Raw genomic sequence first — 20,408 nt, forward strand, 5'->3', positions numbered from 1 at the left:
ACATATAACCACCACTTCATGATGCATTAAAACAGGTCAGAAAAGATCTAGTAACACAAAATTACATTAYAGTATGATGAATACTCATGGTTTGATCACTGTTTTTAACCTGAAATCTACTCAGCTAAGAATAGTCAGGGTTCAGACAACAAAAATATTTTTAATATTAAATTTAAAGCACAAGTAGCATGTATTAAAAAGAACCACCTGTCAGCAACATATTTACACTTAACTAGGAGGTTTTTTTCCTGCCACAAGAGCAGAAGAGGGGCCTCAGAGCAGAGTTGCTGTTACATCCCTTTACAGCACCATTCCCAGCACAGCTGCAATGTTCACCAACACTGTCCACTGCTTCTGGACAAGGAATACCAGGATGAATTCCAATACTCTGAACTTCAGTTACAGAGCTATAAAGATAATTCAATTTAATCTGTTGTATATTTCATGTAAAAACAGCCATGTAAGAAGGGCAAGGGTTACTCTTTTTTTAGGAGAACAGATCAATTTAGGATCAATGGGGTTTGCTTGTTTAAGCAACTGCAGTTAAACCAGTGCAACATGTGTTTAGAGAAGCTGTACACTGGCAGGCAAGAAGATCTGACATTTCAGGTAATCCTGCAACTTCATCTAGCTACCCACCAGATATGTGTAAAGTCTCTGCCACAGCCATTAGTTCTGTACCACAGCTGTTGTGGGAGCACACTGTAATCACTTTCCTACTGCTAACCTTCCCACTGGTCCCAAATCTGTCAGGAATCATGGTTGTTTCCTCCAAGACCAAGATTTTCTGCTACAAGCAGCACCCCCTAAATTTTGTTCCACTATCAGAATTCACAGGGAATGCAAACTTCCATTGCCTTYACCCAAGCAAAGAAGTGCAGCCCCAACCAGGCACAGTATCATGTTGCTTTTTCCATAGCAGTTCCCATCCCTCTCTTTTCTCACCTCTAGAACATACCCCTAATCCAAGATTATACGCTACAACACAGGAAAGAACCAATCCATCTCAAAATTCRCTTTGTGAGGAAAATGTTCTTTTTTAAGTTTGTCCCATTTTACAGATGTAGTTTACTGCACAAGCCCAAAAAGTTCTACTGAGCAAGGGAGGAGATAAAGCAGGGCAGAACACAAATATATCAATACTATTCTAAAAAATTATGGGGGCTTTTGGGTCGTGCCCCCCGGAACTGTGAGGACATCTCAACACCAGCATTTAGAAATACACTGATCTGCACAGGAGAGAAACAACATAACCACTTAACTTCCTATCGCTTCTACCACAGACTGAGGCTCTCCATCCCTGCAGGTGCTCTGAGCTAATGCACAGGCCTGGCACATGCAAGAGCAGCACACTGCAAGATGTGAATCCACATCTTGACCCACAGCAGCTAAGGCTTTCCCCACCTCTACCCACGAGCTGTCAAATCAGGACACCTGACAGGGAAARGGAAATGGGGATGTCTCCAAACAGGAACTACCAAAGGTCACTGTAACAATGTACCAGTGTACACACATCAAATACTCCCTAGAGGTCAGGGAGTACCTTCCATGTCTTTCTGATGCCTCCCCAATCTCCCAGTTCTTCTACCAGCTCCCTGAAGGAAATATGATTGTTCAACAGCACCACTGCAAAAGARAGCACGGGAAGTTGTTTCCCCTTCCACCATTTACCTGGCAAACCRAAGCAGGGGATCGACCCGAGCTTTAAAAAAATAAAAGTAATCCAACAAAAAAGCTGTTAGCTTTAACTCAATACCAGTTCCCAGTTTTCTGTAACATATCCTCAGAGACAAAGAAGAGTAAGAGGGCAGGGACAGCCAGGACATCTCCCTCAACCATAGCACCAGTTTAAACTGTCTTAAGGACCTCGGGTAGAATGGACACCATACACGAGAAGCTTGAAGGAAGGCAAAACTCTGCCTGACACGTCACGTTTTATTTTTCTTCTCCAAGTTAGAGAAGAAACACGCCAGAATAAACTCAGTGGGAGCAGAGGCTTCCCAAAGAGCCACCRGTCACTCTGTCATCTGTTACTTTGCTTCTGTGCAAGGCAGCAGTGCCAGCTCCCACTTGAGTTCCTGCACTTGAGGGACCTGCTCCATCTCATAGCTCTCCCTAAGGATGCTGCATGATCCARCTACAGCTRTGARCCATTCGAGCACTTTACGTTTCCTTTTGACACCTGTACTGACCCCTCAGAGAAATGATCCTCACCTCCTGCACATGTCAAGACACATTTTGCTTCCAGTTCCATCCTGCCCAAGTCGAAGTGAGGCATGGGCAGGATGCCTCCACCATCTTTCCTTCTCCATAACTCTTTCAGTAGTCTCTAATGTTTTTGCTATTGCCGTTTGCACAAGGCATTTCAGAACGATTGAAACCCTCTGGATTTCAAAGCAAAGYACACTAACACATGGCTGTATGAGAGCACTGCGACACACACCATGAAGGGTGGGATTCTGCTCTAGTCAGCTCCTTCTGTTATTTAGAATCGGCAAAAGGCAACTCCAAAGWAGGTCCACAATCAGGTGCTTGACAAAAATACATACTTCTGCGTCTTCTCTGGAAAGCAAACATGAGTCTTAAACCAAAGTTTAAAAGCACTTGCCATAGAATTACAGGGAATTCTTCAGGTATTGATCTTTTGTAAAACAACAGGTAAGAAAATACTTCCAGTTTTGAATAATATCTTTTAYTAAGTTAATAAAGTTTATACGACAACTGAAATACCCAAGGTATAGGATGGCAAGATTCCCACCTACAAAAGCTACTGCTTTACGAACAGCACTTACTGATCCCCCCCAACTGGTACTAATTCATTTTTAAATCATACAAACGCTGATTTGAAAAAAAATAGCATAASAAACATCTCTTCCTTTTAATATGCAACCCCGAGCATTATATACAAAACATGCATTGTATAATATCCAAAGGTGAATGGATGCTTTTATTGTTTGGAAGAGCTGGAGCTGCCATATACCTTAGCTGCTGACTGCTTCTTAAAGCAGTTTTGGATCAAGCTTAATGTATTTACTTCTACTGAAGAAGTGAGATTAAACAAGTGCTTCCATTCCCAAACCTGCATTTCTTTATCAATGCAGAACTTAAATTTATTGCCTAGTGTAAAATCCCCTGTTTACAGTACCCATGATGGCTGTTAAACAAAATAAGACAAGGGAGACACAGGCTGCCATAACACAAAAAAAAGTCTCTCTTAGCGTTCCTTGGTCTTACTMAGGCTCACAATGTAATTGTAAATGCACAGCTGTGATACAATAGCACAACACCTATGTGACAAAAGAGAATTCAAACACAATTCAGAGTCAAAAGAAAAGCTTTTTCCACCTTTCTTCCCCACTGCTGGCACTGGTGTCCCAAGCAGCAACTCAAAGACATTTGAAGAACTTTGCTGTTCATCTCCACTTCCTTCTGCATGTGACTTCTCCCTGAGTCAGCAGATAATGCTTGTGATCCCCTTTCATTCGTGTTTTCCAAGGACTGCATAGTCATAGCAGCTGGTACCTCATAGAAATACCATCATTGTACACACTATAGCAGCATTAAATGTAACAGTACTGAAATCCTGAAAACTGAGAAACRATTTTTAATTAAAATGTTACAAATGAAGCAGCAGTTAGCTCTTCGTATACATGACTACACCCGGCTGGCACTATAATCTATATGCAAATAAAAGTTCTGAGGGCATTTTTGTATCAGCCTAGGGAAATAAAAGCAACTATTTGGGTTTCTGTACAGAGCAGTAGCACTGGAAACACAGGCTGAAGGGCCCTATTGCCTCAAAACGTCTGTAGGTGCTGTGCTATAGAACCCCACTGTATCACACATTACAATTGTGTGCAAAATATTGCTTTAAAAATTATCCAGTTAAAGATTAATCATCCAGCAATGATTACAAAGGTCACTTCGCAGTGATAAAAATTATTACCATTAGAAGAACTGAAAGAGAAAATGAGGAAAAGCACAGACAGCAATACAGTTTCCTTTTCTCTAAACTAATCAAGTTCAACCCATCCTAAGTTCGAACTTCGCATGTTTGTATTTTTATTTTTAAACTTTTTAGAATACATCTGATCCAAGATGCCTTTCCAGTTTAAAAGCTAGCAGTAACGCAAAAGCTGTGGCCTACATTTTGCCCACAGCCCAGGCCAGACTGAACAATAAAGCCAGAACAGATGTTGAGGCCTCGTCCTGTATTTTTTTTTCCGTCGAATAATAGAAGTCTGCTCATTCTCTCCTGCAAGCAGGTGGCACCAATGTGCAGCCATAGATGAGGTCTGAATAACTATACAAGCAAACAGCTTTTCAATATACACTTTCAGTGTGTAAAATTTTCTACACCCATACAATTCCAACGTGAGCTCTTCAGCCAGCTCTGCACACACAAGCGCTGCAATCCATACACAAGCAGGAAGCACATTACCCCAACAGAAACATGAATATACCCCTGCACTCACTCAGCATTGAGCAGCACACCTCTAACTAATCACAAYGGGCTTTTGTCTAGACACGGCTGGGGTTTTGTACTGAAATGAGAAAGGGTTGGAGCTTGTTTAAAGAGAGAGTTAAGTATAAAATTAAGAAAAGAAAATGCACATTTGATCACGATTTTATCATCAGCGATCTCTAGCAAGCCTTTTTAAAAAGCCATCCACTTTTTCTTTTTTTTTTAAGGAGGACAGCTGGTAACTCTAGCACAGCAATCCTGAATGCACACCCAGAAAGCAGCAACCAGAACAAAGCCAAAGCATGCAGCGCACGCATCACACTGAACCAATGAGGCTCACCTGCCCTCCCAAGCACACTTCTCCCTGCTCCCCACCCCAGGGAGCATCCCCTGCCTCCCCAAACTGCAGTTCAGTGCCAGAACAGCTCCAAAGCTCCATCAGGAGCGGGATGGGACTGGASCCATTCCACTCCACCAGTCCATACCAACGAAAGGAAGCACCACACATGGGGCCTCACAGGTTCCATACACCCTATGGCTACCACCCCACAACCCACAGCTGCCACACGGATCCATATCCTGCTGGTAACCTTGGGAAACCCTGCACACTCACAACCCTACAAAAACTATCAATGCAGCCACAGTGAACTATTTAAAAGTTTGTTAAAAATAGGTAAATGGTAAATGTATGCACACAATCATGTCTGAAAACCAAGCCACAATAAGYAAATTACTGCTGGTTTCTGTTCTCCCTGAACACTAACCCAACAAGACAACACTTCTTTCCTTCCTTTCTTTTTTCCTTTTCATGCYATTTCCCTTCCACTTTCATTTAGGTGACCAAAAAGTTGCAAAGGCATGCCTACATGCACACAAGTTAAGATCCACACATAGAATTTAATATAAGAAGAGGAACAACAATAACACAGTAGTTTCCTTAAGTACTGRGTCTCATGCTGCTAGCAAATACCTAGACACTGCTAAATCTATTTGAAGCCAACAACCTACTGATGAGGAAGCAAAGATAAGGCAAACACATCCTCTCTTTCCATCACAGATCTTGATTCTGCTGCCTCCCCTTTGACAATCAGCAACTCCTACATGCACAGCTCCACATCCATACAGCCTCCCATTCCTTTAAGCCAGCCTTCTGCTTTCTCCAGCCACCGAACGGGGTCCTCTGTTGTGTTCCCTTAAGAACAAGTGCAGCTGTTTGGGCCAGTCCTGCCCATTATTCACAGGCAGCACTTAGGAACAGCAAGACCAGKACCAGTAGAGAGACTTCCTGAGCCTGGTACTGTGTCTGCATCACAGGATTTAATGGCCCTTCATGGGAGGAGGGAATAAAAAAAAWATCCATCAAGTAGACTAATCCTTTTTGAACCCATTTGTAATTTTGGCATCTACAACATCCTGTGGTAGAGTGCTTCAATTTAATTATATGTTTGTTGTCTGAAGGAGAACAAAGAAAGCCCATGCACACACTCCCTTCTCTACTCTGAAGCTGCTACCCAGTCATTTCATTTGGTGGCCCCATTTCCTGCCTTATGAGAAGCAGAGAATAACTGCGCCCTTTTCACCTCCTCTGTGTCTCTTGCTGTTTTACAGATCTTCTACTACACTGTTCTCAGTCATCTGYTCTCCAAGCTAGACAGTCCAGGCTTTTCTGCTTCTCCCTTGTATTGAGATGGAAAAGAATAATTCCCGTACTTTAGTTATCTCACAGCTCTGAGCAGTACGCATGCATGCGGGAGAGATGGGAATGGGGCACAAACAGAACTGTACAAAGTGTTCAAAGAGAGGGTACAACACAGGATTTATAAAACATGCCATAATGAGGTGYTGTTTTGTTCTCAGATGCTTTCATAACAGCTTTTTTAACAATACACTTGCCTTTCCATTATTACCATCAAGTTGATKAAAAAACCAACTGTATACCAAGATTTTTATCTGGAAAGGCAACACCAAATTTAAAAACCACGGCTGTACATGCAGTTAAGRGCAGTTTAGAGACCACTACTGCACACACAGAGTTAAGGGGTGTTCCACCCTACCCTCCCCCTCAATATTAGTTAGCACATAACAAGTGCCACCTGTCACAGGACTGAACACGTTGCCCCTTCCCTCCATTCAGCAGATGCCCACATTCCCTCCCCCTGCTGCACCCTCCTGCCATTCTGTCTTCTACTGACAAAGGACAATCCAGCTGTTAGTAGTAAAAATAAGGTGAGAAACAAAAATAACAAGCCATGTAATTTGAAATGGGCAATACACAAGCGTTACTTTATTTGCAGAGTGGCAAGTACAGAGTGATTCCTCTCCAAACCCCAGCTGCAGGACACCCTTGGTACCCCAAGGCTTCTATCCCTAGAAAAAGTGACACAAGCAGCAAGAAGCAAACCGAGGATGTTTCTCAGTCCTCACATCTCCCCTCATTCCCATTCCTGTTAAACAGCAATGCTGCCCACTCCTCAGCTCCAGCCACTCTTTTCCATTCCTTGGCAACCCAAACAAGCAGCATTTTATTCATCTTTCCCACACGTTAAGGACCAGCTGGCCTGTTTCTGTTGCCCAGTGGAAGAAGAAACTAAAAAAGTCAGTCTCAAGTTCTCACTAAGCAGAAATTACTTTTTGATATTTTTAGCAATACCTCTTCCCTTCCCACCCATCAAAAGTTCACACGGCAGCCTTCTTTTGAGATAGGTTAAACTGATTAGTGGAAGCAACAAGTGTCTAGAAAGCAACAGTAACATACAATTTAGATTCTTGGTGAACAGAGTAGCTGGTTTATTTTTTCCACCACACTTCAACAAACCTTGCCAAGATGACAGTCAAGAACAGATCTGACTAACTAGAACCAAGTCTCCAAAGAGTACAGGATGTGGGCACTTCTCCTTATCCCACATCTCAGGAGATCAGAATAAATTTCAAAAAAGTAATGACCAGCTATGCTCAGTTGTTTATGAACTACGGCTGCTGGGCAAACTTGTTACTACTGTTTGGCAGGRCAGTACTGTGAAGAGCATGCAGACAGGACACACTCATGTCCCCATCCAGACAAGAGTCCACCCAAAGGGACAACTGAGAAATTCGATGTTACTCTACCCTTGCAGTACCGAAAAATTTTACACAGTCGAATGAATCAATCAAGCACAGTCAGCTCTCAAAGACAGTAAAGGTTTGTCACATGATGATTCTTTAAAACCTGGGTCAAACAGCAACACATTTCAAGGCCACAGGCAGAAAACCCCATTATACAATAGTGGGGGTATGAGGAACAGATCTCCCTCACCCAGCTGAGTGCTTTGAATAGTCTGGACATCCAAGGAAGGGATCACCATGGCATCTCCCTGATGGAGGCAGTGCCCTCCAAGAGCAGCAGAATCAAGCCCTGAAGATGCCCAGGAGAGGCCTCASCTCTTTGCTGAAGTCATCTAAACTAACCCAGTCATTTCTACCCAAAGCTGCTTTTATAGAGGTTACAGGAGTGGCCTGGCTGGCAAATCTGTGGAGATTGCAGCCTCTGAAAAGGGGACACAGCCTCCCGTCCCGACATAGCCACCTCCAGACACAGATACCTGTCCTCAGGCCAACGTGAGCGTACAAGAAGCTTATATATCAAATCCCACCCAGCACTGAGTCATGCACGATGTGGTGTGCAACTGCAATCAACACGCTGCGAGCATGCCCAGTTTAACCCACACAWATCCGACTTCTAAACGTCTGTGACAGTTGCATATCCTCCTCTCACCCCCATCCATGACAGTCTTCCAGGTCCTTATCCTCACAGCACCCCTACCAGCAGATGAGAGCTTTTATCAACACACACACACAAAGTGTGGACTGCCAGGCTCGCAGAGGCTGAGTGAGGTTTCCCCGACCCCAAGTAAGAGTCCTAACTATGGGTCATCCTTCCTCATCACCCCAACTCTCAGAAATGCTGAAATCAAATAGGAGTCCACAAATAACACATTTGTGATATTTCAAATCAGATCTTGAAAACTCAGTCTACTTCCAGCTCTCCTTGGAGATGACTGGTGCATTCATTAGCCCACAAGCTCCCCAAGGTACAGACAGTCCCTCTCCTTCTGTCTGCATGAAGCCCAGCTCAACAGGGTGCTGTAAGGATAATATTCATGCCCAAAAACATGAAGTCAGATTTAACATGCCCTTGAAATGCAGGCGGCTCCTGAATCACAATTTTCTAACAGATTTCACAAGTTAGTTTGTTTTTTTCCCCATTTCTGCCAAGCTCAGAGGCACAGYAAGGACTATATTTAAAATGTAGCTAACAATTGTGGCAAATCTTAGCATTCTGGTTTTAACATTCAACTTTTACTAAAAGACTATCCAAAACAACTTATCTGGTTTCTCTCCTTCTCCTTCAAAGAATCTCAGAACTAGTCTGTCCTGCATCTCCATTAATAATCAGAGCAAGAACRCAGTATGATAACAAGAGAGGCTAAACAATTCATCACTGCTGCACACCAAGCACTGCCTTGCACTCATTCCGCAGATTTCCACTTCATGCTGAACATAACTGATCCTAAAAGGTGCCAAGTAACAGGGAACCAAGCCCTGGAGACACAGGCTCTCGGCAATAAGCAGCAGTAAGAACACTTGCAACCCAGAGGAACAAAACAGGGGCAGAGCCCTGCAAAGACGTTGGATTTTCCTGAGCTGCCTCTGCTTTAGGATTGCAAGCGCTCCTTCTGCAGTGCCAGCATTTGCATACCACAGCATATTTACAAAGAAATCAATCGGGACACGAGCCCGGAGGTGAACACGGAGAAGAGGCCCATAGCACTCGGGGCAGCCTGCAGAAAAGCTCGTGGCTTTCTGCTCAGACGCTTCAAGGAAAAGCAAAGCGGCACGATCCCCTTCCCCACCCTGTTTAACAAAGAGGACAGAAGTTTGCAGGCGCAGGGCTTTACAGGCTCTCAAACGCAACCACCACGTGGTGAGCATCAGGAGCAGAGCTCACACAAAGAGCCGAGAAGCAGCAGGAGAGGGCCGGGAAAGCCTCGGCAGCCAAGAGACTGCAGGGGGAAGGGGAGAGCCAGCCTTTCTCCCCAGCCATCGCCRGGAGCAAGCAAGCACAAAGGGGACAGCGAGGCTAAGCAGATAAGGAGAAGCCAGCCGAATGCCAGCATGGCAGTGCAGATAAACTGAGGAGCCAGRACGCTGCTGGAAGGAGCAGAGTGTGGTGTGGTTTGGTGCAGCTGAGGGAGGAACCCGGCTTGGCACTGCCCCGGGAGGGGAAGGAGGCAGAGGAAGGGTTTGCACAGCACTTACCTGCGCCAGAGCACGTCCCTCGCASGGCGCACGCTGCGGCACGGCCCTCCGCACACACACAGCTACAAAATTAACTTAATTTTACTGTGTTCGGGGCCATTAGGCTTTCCTGTCTGAGGAGTGAGATCCTATTCAGCACATAAAATCCTCTTTATTGAGAAAATTCTTCTGTTTTCTCCAATTTGGGGGGGGGAGGGAATACCTTGTAGGCATAATTTAGGCTCAGGGCAAAATATCCCCTCTCTCATCTCCTTCCAAAAATCCTCATCATCCTGAAAATAACCAGAGCGTCCCGGCATGAGACGTTAAGAGCCCAGAAGTCTTGTTTTCTCTTTCCACAAATAAAGAGAATGGGGAAATTAAAAAAAAAAAAAAAAAAAAAAAAAAAAAAAAAAAAAAAAAAAAGAAAATAAAAGTAGTGGCCATTCCCCTTGCAGCTGTTTGATAGGAATACAGATGTTCTTCCTTGCACATCAGTTATGCTGCCCCACACTATCACAAGAAATTCATTTACTTCCCCCAGTGACATTCTGGACAAYTCGACAAAAGCAACCAGTGACACTCCACAGAGCACCATATTGAGCTCCAAACACCTAAAGAGCCATTAAGCAATTTTCCCTGTCCTTCTACATCCAGTGCTACCACCTTGGCCACTCTGGAACAGTCTCCACATCATCACCTTCTGAGCATCAGTGATCCAAAGCAGTTTCTTACTCTGCCACCAGTTTGTTTCAAATCCCAACCTCAGCTTCCCCCAGCTTGTACAGAAGTGCTTAATGGGGCTTGCACACATGAATGCAGAAGTTAAAAAAAAAGCGCAGCAACAAGAACAAGGCAGCAAGGGAAACAAAACACGCAGGGACATAAAGAGGACAGAGAGCCTCAGGGGAGGGACAGTATTTAGAAGAGCAGAGTTACTACAGACTGAGAAGCTAAACCATGCTAAGGTTGCTGGGGCTTCAGAAGGGGGAAAAATGTCTGTGCAGAGCATCTTGAAGAACACAACAGCCATACAGGTGACTATGCAGGCTGGAGCACAGAAAAACTGAGACATACTGGCACCAGAGAAGAAAGTAGACCGTCAAAACTACAAGACCAGACAGGCCAGCGAATACATATCCTTTACCTGTAGGCAAGGGCCTCTGCCAAGCATTTTGAGACACCTATATCTTCCTCAGCAGAAAAGCTGTGTCCTCTTCACTTCCGTCCTTGGCCTGCATTCTCTCTGTAACTTTCCCAGTACTATTTATTGCATTTATGAAAGATGACCATTTTCCCTGACATATGAATTTTCACAGGCTRCTTCAATAAAATACTTCAAAGAATAGGCTACAAGTCAGGTACCATGAAACAGGTATAGCAATCTCTATTCTTAGTGCAACTGAGCTCTGATCTGTGACTGGGAGCTGTAGGTACTGCTGCAACCCTGTGTATTTGAAAGTCTTCAGTCTTCTGCTCTGTGCCACCACTCAAATACAAATTGCTACAGGTCCAGTTATATCTATGTTGAAAGGCAAGAACAAGTGTCAAAATAATTCAAGAGAGAATACTTCTCTCTTCTACTCTTCCTTCTACCTCAGAAAATCCTTCAGTCTCACCTCCCCCCTTACACAMACACAGCCCCTCGGCAAGAGCTTTGCACACATTAAACCAATACTTGTTAGCATGACCAGGGATCCTGCTGAGAGCCTCCGCTCCCTTAAGACATGCTGTGATTGGTCTGACTTTCTAACAACAAAGCTATTTGTCGTCAGATAGTCATGATGCTGGCAGTGATTCTTGGTGTATATAGCCTAATACCTAGCCTGAATATACAACAGCAAAGGAGGAAGAGCCCACAGCCTGTAAAAGATAGCAAGCCTCACTTTAAAATAGTCAAGAGTAAACCGGCTTCACCAAACAAGACTTAACTAAAAGCTCTTTTCAACAAACTAAAGCTCTTTTCCTATGCCAGATTTCTGCAGCATGCATTTATGGAGCAGAGCAAAAAGAACACCTCACTCTACTTGTTCCTAAGATCCCACCCAAGCAATGCCAGCAGAAGGCACTGGCTAGCTGTACAGGGTGCAAGACTCCCAASACTCTCTTGCTAACACTTCCTACCCCTCTACTCCTGCATGAGGGCATCCAGCTGTAACACTCACAGGCTGACCTCACCCTCCCACATGTTCACAGAACTCTCCACTATCCTGTAACAGCTGTCAGAGCTTCCTGCAGGAGAGGACACAAAGGTACTGCTGTGCAAGACACAGAAGCAGCAGGGAAATGGGATTCCTTGAAGCCCAAGACATATCCCATCTTCACCATCATTCAGCAGAAATACAGTCCAAGTTTTCTCAGCAGCTGAAYGCTGTATCTTTGCATGCAGGTGTTTTTTCAGGTATATCCAGCATAAGACTCAAACACCAGTGATTYTGCTCCAGCAAGGCCTGAACACGAGAAAGGCTTGCAAGACCGTGGCACAAGGCAGGGAGACAGACACACCCCTGACAAGTCCCAATAAATTTAGGATATTTTTTCCTCAAGGTCAKGATTATCACAGGTACCAGCATTGTGCCCAGGCTGGTAAAGCATATGCTTGATCAACTCATATGGCCTCCAAAAACCCAGACCCAACAAGAGTCTTAGACCTGTAGCCACCTTTCTGCACAGTACCGCAAACTGCTGAGCTGCTGACAGCATGGCCTTGTTTGTTTCCCTGCCCCCATAGAGAAAGACAGGAGGAAGCTGCTTACAGCACCCTGTAAAAAAACACTTTCTCATAGCGGTGTTCCAGGTCCAYTGCCAGCTGTTCCAGACTTGCAGAACAGGACAATCCCATTGCATCTGATGCCGTCCTGAACCAGAGGCATCAGCTTACATGCAGGAGAGTTTAGATGTCTGTTGATGCTGAGTTTGTTCTAAATCTGCAGAGTCCCCTCCAAAAACTTCTGTTTCTCCTTTTTGCCCCCCACCCCGCTCCCCCAATCCCAGACACAACAGTTCAACTGTATGTACGAATGGTTTCATCAAAAGACTCGATCAGTCCAAGAACAGTTCAGCAAGTCCCAGAACCCTGGCATGTCCCCTGACAACCTCAGCAGCTCCTTATGCAACTGCCCAGTCAGTATGCAGAAGAGTCACATGAGACTAGCACAGATCCTGGGAGAGCAGGTTTTAAGTTATTCCTGCACAAGAAAAAGGAGTGATAATTAAGCAACGCCTAGTAAGATTCCTGAACTCTATCTGTTTGAGAATCCTTGCTCCCTTGACTACGACAGTACACCAAGAAAACTACACTCCCTTTTACACAGTTTGTTTAAATATCAGTGCTATCTCCAGTGGAGAAGTCTGCAGCAATTTCTAGGAAAGATGACACCAGAGCACCACGGTTTCCACATCCCTGGCTTACTGCCCTTGGACAGCTCTTTTTGTGCAGAGTCGGTAAGGCTGAAAACTTSCTTCCATCTGACACTGACTCAAGATGCAGCCTCCCTCCCTCACAACCTAACCTAGAGCAGAGTCCTGCTGAAGTCCCAGTGGCTATAGGAACAGATAACTACACATTTTTTCACCAAGCCTCACTTTGCTGGGTTGATGCTACTGCAAAGTTAAAGCTTTCACAACGAGCTTCTAAGTTGCTTCTCGATCCCTATACCGAATGTCATGTGGCAGCAGGCTTAGCTCGTGCCCTGCAGCTCACGTTCTGTGTAAGGCAAGGGCAACATGCCTTTGCTCTCTGTTCAACCCCCCTTGTAAGGAAACATTTCCCCTGTAGGGGCAAGGGAGAGACAAAAGGGACAGGAAACACGCCAGGCATGGTATGCAGAAACAAAATGCAAGCGTTTTGCTCTTACAGCCRTCTCCTGACAGAATACTGCTGAGTAGATCCCTCCACAAGCTGTGTGCACACATGTTGGGTGGTCAGTTGTTGCTCCCTCGTCAAGTTTATGATCAGTCATGTCCAACTTTGCCCTGTGATGCTGGCGTCTTCCTGAACAGAGGATTCAGTTCAATTGCATCAGCCAAGCTCGTGCTACCAATACCACTAGAAGAGCAGATTTTTGTGCTTTCAGAAGCAATTCCTCTGCTGTTCATACAGAACCATCAATTTTGACCACTAGAAACCTTGCCACAAGGGGAAGATTTTTTTTTTTTTTTTTTTTTTTTTTTTTTTAAATAGAAGCAGCAATTATCATCCCTGGGTTTGCCATTTAGCTATGCTAACAATCTCCTTCCAGGCTTCTGGGCTCTCCTGTATAAAACTCTTGAAACTAGCACACATTCCTACCACTTCTGCCATTGTTAAAACCATTGTGAGGTTCCCATGTTCCTCCCATTACTTTGGTTTGGGTGATTTCAGTATCATTCTCAGCACTGTCACTAAAAGTAACACTTAGGTAATGGAAGGGGAACATYTGTAGCCACCTAAATTCTGGTAGAACAGGGTACACATGCAGAGGATAAAGGGAACAATTTGTGCCCTATACTGTCTTCTTACATTATAATGTAAGGAGAACAGTCTTGTTCCCCTCATGCATCATCCAGAGGAGTGATGTTTCTGGAAGTTTGTAAACGTGGGGAGTGAAATACTTTCTTTCTTTCCACCTTTCCCAGAATTTTTCAATTAAGTCAGCTGTAGGAATTTAGAATTTTATTGTCTCATCTAGGAACGAGAAATGTGTCATGCTTATTTGAGTTAGCTTATAAATTTCCACCAGGTATGCTTTCAAATAAAGCTCTATAATACAGGGTACATTTATCACTGTTCAAAAGTGAGACCAGAACATCACAGCACACTGCAATAATAAATGTATTTGTTGCCAGTTGGTGTATCTCTAAAAGAAGACAAAGGAGGGACGAAGTGTCAGAAATAGGAAGTATCAATATTGTTAACACAAACAGAAGGTTAAATATCCTGAGGGCTCTGAAATTGTACATAAATAAAGACCTAGTGTCATAATGCGAATGTAAAGAAACAGTACAACATCGCAGTCTACATGGAAGCGTCCTTCACAGTGACATGAAAACGTCAAAGACAAAAAGTAAATCTGATCCCATGTTATCACTAATTAAATTCATATGTACCAATTTTCTTTTTTTAAATGAAGCATACATTCAAATTCATTAGTGACAGAAAACATTCTGAATAACTTAATTGCAGCAGTCATTTCCATTTAAAGCTTTTCACTTTTAATCCTAAATATATCTCAAGAGTATCTCTGATTTTTCCACGCTGGACATGGTGAGAGGAAAGTGGATTTTGAGAGCTTATAAATTACTCTTTTTCCYTGTCAATTCCTCACATCAAGTACATCGCATCTGTGACTTTTCCCTAGAGATTAGGAGTTGCTTCATGTACTGAATCTTGCCTTAGAGAACTAGCTGGCCTTCATGAAACACAATGCTATCATCCATGAATCAGTCCTAGGTGTCATTTACTTCTAGTTATGAGGATATGTGTTAGTCTGACCTTCTGACTTTGAGCTCAGAGTTCGCAAGACACCCATAAAGCCATTTTATTCATTTATTGAAACAGCAAACCCGAAGGTATTATTTTCTTCTCATAAACCTAAAAGATCTGATCCTGGGAATGGGACTCCCTGCATTTCATTACTGATTCATGAAGACCTTTCCCTGCTTAGTGGCTTTGCAGCCAGAAGCCCCATGTTTTCTCCTCTCAAGCAGCACAACAAAAACTTAGATCGCCTACTAGAATGCTTACACAGCGCTGTTTTGAAGAAAAAGTTGTATAAAAATGGATTTATTTCTGACTACTATAGAAAGTGACTGAGCATGGAACACAAATGCTATTGGAAAACCACCTTTTGTTCACCAGAGCAGAAGTAAGTCATTTCACCTCAGTGCCTCAATTTGCTCCTGCCTTCAACACAYAGTGATACTCAGCACTTTGCAGACGTACATACAGATATCTACAAAGTCTAAAGGCCACGATCAGGACAACGTTGCACACTCCAGGGCAAAAGGAATYGCTGCATGTCCTCAAGTCAGGCAAGGACTGATCTTGGGGGAATTTCTCATGAGGCAGTTCAAAGAAGAGCAAAGAAAGTCAATTCAAGTTGCCTCCTGGTGGCCACAGCATCCATCACACCCAAAGAATGGATCACAGCTTACCAACAYAAGCAGATCACTGTGCCTGCTGAAGAACAACGTCCACAGTAGACTGAACTACAAAAATGTCTTTTCTGAGGAAAAAGGAAAAAAAACAAACAAAAAACCAGAAAAAAACCCCAACAAAATCCAAGAAAAGCTGAGTCCTGCAGGAGAGCTACCATGTGGTCACACCCCCAATTATGTCTAACTTTTCCAGTGCAGACACCAACAGCAGTTGCATATCTGGTTCCAGTGCTAATGAGAGCAGACACTAGTGTCAAGCCAGTTAACTGGGCAAGTCTCTTGGTAGCTTCTGTTTGTCCCTTTTGCTTCAGACAAAAGCCTTTCCAGGGACCCAGATAYCATAAAATGGTTCTGACCAGAGTTGGGAAAGCAAAACCAGAAACCATTCACACCAGCCAGACAAAAGAAAGGCGTCCTTGGGCTCACAGCCCCAGAATGAAGTACAGTAGGAAATGAGAAGTGAGAAGCCTTGCCTACCCAGGAAAGTGTACAGCTTCCCAAATATTATTTAAGGTTTCACAAAACTCCTTTCTAAATAGGAGTCCCTATAGGAAAGGAAAAGGAAGGAAAGGGAAAGCAAGCTATTCAAAAGTGACTAGCCTTCCTCTCTAAGGGTTRTAAAGCCTTAACTACAGCAGATTAAATTCACAGCCTAGCTCAGCTCACACAGGAAGAGCTTTCTAGCATAGACAGAGGCAAAAGCATGTGCAGATCTGTAGCCAGAGATGTGCTACATAGCTTAAGCTTTACTTAAACTACTAAAAGAATATAGCAGGACAATAATACCCATATACCTGAGTTTTATCAGCAGTTCATGGAATTCTTACACCCAGGAATCTCACTGCAGAGTACAGTTAACTTACCTGTAGCTACTACACAACTCCAATCTCTGTACAGATACAGGAGATGAGAGCAAGTTAAACTGAACAGCTACTGGTGAAAAAGGAGTCGCATAACATTATGCCCACACTTGCACTGCAGGGAGGTTGCTCCATGGTTATACTATGATTGTATCAATTCAGCAGCAGAACTTCAGCAGGAAACCAAAATCCTCTATGCCCATCGAAGGCTGCTGAACTAAGCCTTCCTTTACTATAGCCGGGTTAAGACAGACAGCAGCCTTCAGGCTGAGTCCAAGGATGCTCTGACATTCTGCAATGCCTTTACATATAGTACCTTTGAAGGGAATATTGCCAAAATRCAACATACAACAAAATACAACAAGGCAGGTTCAATCCCACTCTCCTTCAAATCCCACATTTCTCCATAATTAAACTTGATAGATTATTACATGCCAAGAGAAAGTCTAGCTCTAGCACAGGATGACAGATGCCAATAAAAAGGAATTTTAACTCTGTCTGGTAAAGTGTTGGATGGAGAAAAATGAGACTAAACCACCCAGTTATTTACAGCATTGCAGACTTCCTGTTTTGATGCAAGTCAGCAAGATCTTCTGGAAAACCCAGGAACAAAGAGCAGTAGTTAAGGATGATAAGTTAGTTACAGAGAAGCTAATGATCTATCTCTGTTAAGACTCCAGAACAGAGGAAACTGCATCTGTGCCTCTCCTTTTCTAGCACTATTTAAAAAACTAATGCACAGGGAAAAGAAGTTATAACGTAATGAACTAGAAAAAAAAAAAATCAAGGCACCAGTCATAACAAAGGAGGCTATCTCTGCCTTTGGAGTTTCAGATACAACTCTCCTCCCCTGCTTCCCCCATCCATCCTGCCATATGTGCCACATCAGTTCATTACAACCAGGCACTGCTACCCTGTGGTACCAAGTGCAGGACAMCTTTGGGAGGCAGGTGGGCAGAAGCAATTCTGGAAAGTTCAGAACAGTGCAACRTCCACACCAGGTGAACTGCCTGAAAAAGATCCCTGGAGACAGCTATTAAAGCAMAAAATAAACTAAACTAATTAAGACAAGATGTTTAGGTTCTAGGAATCTTGTTGTTCTTAACATAAAAGCTCCTAGACTAGTAAAAAACATTTTAACATATTGCTAAGATTTAATCAAGTTTTTTCCCAGCTTACAACTGTGGAGAATCACAAGTTATAGGACTAGACAGTACTGTGGATTAGAACTAACTACATAAAAATAAAAGTAATAGGAGAGGGAAAAACCCACAATTCTTTCAYATCATAAATTGGAAAAGAGGATAAATGGCAATATAAAGCCCAGCCTACAGTCCTCCAATCCACAGGGACTTGTTCCACTGACCCAGCTGGGCTCTGGGTCACGGCATTTACACTCTGAAGTTCATGGATTCACTCCATAGCAGTTAAGTACAAAAGCATCCCCCGAGCGTTCCKAGTATGTACCCTGCTATATTGGCAGGGCTGAGCTCTACACAGTTATACTGAATCACCTCCCAGCAAGTTCTGCAGTAAAGGGTGGGGTTTGCTGGTCACACAGGACCTACAGGGGGGATTTCTGCTTGCCAGCAGATGGCCCATACCTCTCTCTCAAAGACGACCTAACAGCATATCCCACAATCACAAGCTTGCACACAGCCAATAACTCCCAAAWTTTTTTAAGCTGTAATTGATAAAGCCATGAGGAAAAAGCTTTGCATGGTGACAGAGTCGGTGACAATATCCTTAAGAATGACGGGCCTCAAGGACTGCATTCAAAATACCAGCAACACTGCTCTCTCCTCCCCTGCAAGCATCTCTACAGCAGAACACAGTGCTGCACGCCTCCCTCTTCCAAGGCTCTGGACCAATTACTGAGAAAGATCATTCACTTAAAAGCATAAAATTTCACAGAGCTGAGAAGACACAAGCAGCAGGCAGCCAGACTTCCAGCAACTGCTCCTGCACCCGGAGGCTCCATCCGGGATCCTTTGCACATACTGTGCCAAACAGGGACCAAGCCAGCACGACGCACTACAGACTTGCTGCTTAGCCCACCAGAGTGTTCACACTCCAACGGTTCAAAAGCAAATTTCCAGGAATAAGTAGAGGGGATTTTTGTCACTWGATGGATGGATGACTTATGTTAGCGTGATAAACACACCCTGCAAAAAGTCTTAGTATAACCAAGGAACAGCTACAGACCAATTTGTCTGATTCATGAAATGCCCTGCGTAGCTGGTAACACACCTTACGGAAATACATTTACAAGAACCCTTGGGTGCATACTAGCCAGCAGGTTGATGAGCCAGGTTTGTTTCATTCTTCTCTCTTGCAAGCCATTCCCACAAAGTGCTGATTAGGACAACATCAGTTTAGCAAGAAGTAGGAGAAGCTGTTCTAGCTATTCTGACCTCTTGCCCTCTTCTTGGCTCACCTGTGTGCCCATCTGCCAGAACACACGTCAAACTACAGTCTGGTGTAATTGGTCATAGCCTTGGAGCAGCTCCTGCTTGTCCATGTCATGATAGCATCTCTTCATGGTAAAGTAGGTCACCAGGAGCCTTGAACCCTGAGAGGGGCCTCCTTAAATTATGCTTCTACATCAGAGTAACAAGAGCTTATTCCCCTCAGGATGCCCTAAGGCTCCATTATAACTGAACCCAGGAAGATAATTTCACTATCCAATAGACCGCGGTTTTTACAGACCACAGCAGACACATTTAGGATCTGCTTTTAATCTCTCCCTTCCAAGAGGCAAATGAACATGGATTCTGTTAAAAGTTTCCAAAGAACAGGCATGTTGTACAGACATACCTTGCACAGAGTGGGCTGGAACAAACCTGAGCTCCACTACCAAGAACTTTTGATAAATGTGGCAGGCACTCAGGCACSCTCTGGCTACCTTGCACATGGCCAAGTGACAAATGCTGTGGTGTCTCTGTAGACCAGCTGTCCTCTCATCACTTCACAGGGGATAGTTCTGTAGTTGTCATTCAATAAAGATTTTGAATTAATTTCCTGTTTTACACCATTGTGGGGAAAATTAGCATAGCTCAGAGGCATAAGACAATGAATGGTATGACTGATGCAGAGGGTGTTTATTTAGGCAAGCAGCTAGAGAGAAATCTGGAAGAACTGAACATGCTTCTATTAGCATCATTTGACATTCCCTTCTCCAGCTTTTGCAGTAGATGAGGCCTCTGAGTGCTGGAAATTCTGGGCTTCAGGCACTTGCTTGAATTCAGCTTCCCAGAACACTTGCCTGAAGAGTTTTCCAGCCTTCTCTGGTACCTTGTACTCCCCTCACAGATTTTCAGGGCACAGACCTCCAGATTTTCAGAAACCCTTTTCTGTGACTATTTCACAAACAAAAAGAATGGAAAAGAAATTGCCACGAAACACCCTCCAAAACCTTTGCGTAAGGGGTAAGAGGGTTTCTCCTGAATCAGGGAACCTCCCTGGCTCCAGAGCTGGGGTTGATCTACAAGGCYGGGCTTCATCCACAAAAGTGGATGAAGTGACATACAGAAAAAGGGACAATACCTGAGCAGTCACACCAGAGTACTCCCCAACATCAGTGGTCCCTGGGAGCAGTTTTTCTTGCATCAGCAAGCAAGAGAGGCAGCACCATGAACTAGGAAGTTAAGGTAACCCAGAGAAATTCACCC

General features: G+C 43.9%; 1 protein-coding gene across 1 annotated transcript in view; it reads right to left on the minus strand.

Moving 5' to 3' along the window:
- Positions 1 to 20,408, minus strand: part of RCOR1 (REST corepressor 1) — a 79,935-nt gene that overhangs the window by 41,371 nt on the left and 18,156 nt on the right. The window lies entirely within an intron of this gene.

Source organism: Malurus melanocephalus, unplaced genomic scaffold, assembly GCF_030028575.1.
Source record: "Malurus melanocephalus ecotype Western Australia unplaced genomic scaffold, MMel_1.1 scaffold_57, whole genome shotgun sequence".
NCBI classification, from domain to species: Eukaryota; Metazoa; Chordata; class Aves; order Passeriformes; family Maluridae; genus Malurus; species Malurus melanocephalus.